The sequence below is a fragment of the Elephantulus edwardii genome, unplaced genomic scaffold (assembly GCF_000299155.1).
Source record: "Elephantulus edwardii isolate Elephantulus edwardi_28Jun2011 unplaced genomic scaffold, EleEdw1.0 scaffold00067, whole genome shotgun sequence".
In the NCBI taxonomy this organism is placed as follows: Eukaryota; Metazoa; Chordata; class Mammalia; order Macroscelidea; family Macroscelididae; genus Elephantulus; species Elephantulus edwardii.
In genome coordinates, this window is record NW_006399817.1 from 5,012,185 (window position 1) to 5,013,670 (window position 1,486).

The following is a 1,486-nucleotide window of genomic DNA, read 5'->3' on the forward strand; positions in this document are numbered from 1 at the left end:
ACTTGGCCAACTGACTGGAAGAAATCCATATTTATTCCCATTCCAAAAAAAAAAAAAGGTGACCTGAGAGAGTGTGGAAATTATCAAACAATATTCTTGGCACTAGGAGTCAGTAAATCAAAAGATGAATTGGTTAGGAAAGTATGTTCTCAGCGACTTATCTTTCCAGAGTACGAAAGAGCAAAGATGTCTAGAGACTAAGATGCACCTGATCCAGGCCATGGTTTTACAATTACTTACTATGCATCAGAAACCTGGACAATGAATTAAGATGACAGTAGAAGAGTCAATGCCTTTGAGTAGGAGTGCTGGAGAAGTGTACTGACATACCATGGACTGCCAAGGGAACAAACAGGTTTGTTCTGGAGATGGGAAAACCAAGTTGGTCTCTGGAAGCACGGATTTTGCAGCTCCATTTCACACACCTTGGATATGTTTCCAGGAGGGACCAGTCCTTGGAGAAGAACATCATGCTTAGAAGGGTTGGGGACAATACAGGAGAGGAAGACCCTGGATGAAATGGATTGACACAGTGACTGGTGTAACAGAGGCACATGTGTCGGAGACAGTGATGGTAAGAAGTTGGATTGCAACCCCAAAGGTACACAGTTAGAATCTACCAGCTGCTCTACAGGAGAAGGATGGGCAATCTCCTCTCGTGCAGTTCGCTGCTTCTGAAAATCCACTGTAGGATAAGCTATGAGTCACTTCTGACTTGACAGAACACAACAACAACACAGGAAGTTGATGGCATAGTCCTTAGGGAGTTGATTGAATAATGTGGCATCAGGATAAGAGGAAGCCTCATCAAATTGTTGAGTATAAATTACACCTTTTGAAAGTATTAAAAAGCAAGAATATCAGTTTAAAGACAAAGGTACACCTCATACAAGCCACGGTGTTTTCACTTGTTTCCTGTGCATCTGGGAGTTGGACAATGAATAAGAAAGACCGAGGAATTGATGCCTTTGAATTGTGGTAGTGGACAAGAGCATTGAATAGGCCATAGATTGTCAAAAGAACAAATAACTCTGTCTTGGAGAAAGTGCAACCGGAGTGCTCCTTAGAAACAGGGATGGTTAAACTTCATCTCACATACTTTGAGCATGTTGTCAGGAGGGGCCAGTCCTTGGAAAAAAGACATCATGCCGGTAAGGGTACAAGGTCAGTGGGAGGGAGGAAGGTGCTCAAGGACATAGACTGACACTGTAACAAGGAGCTTGAGAATGACTGAGATCATGAGGATGGAGCAGGATAGGGCAAGGTTCTGATCTACAGTATTCATAGGGTATCATGCGTCATCATTGACTCAAGGGCGCCCAATGACAGCAACATCGAGACAGAGAGATAAATGACCAGTAAGTATGTGAATCTCATTCTAGATTTAGCTCAACAATAACAACAACCACCTACTTGGAGATATTTTTCCTAAATTCATATAAAATCCTATAGAAGACTTCATGCAGAATGTCATTCAAGGAAGAGC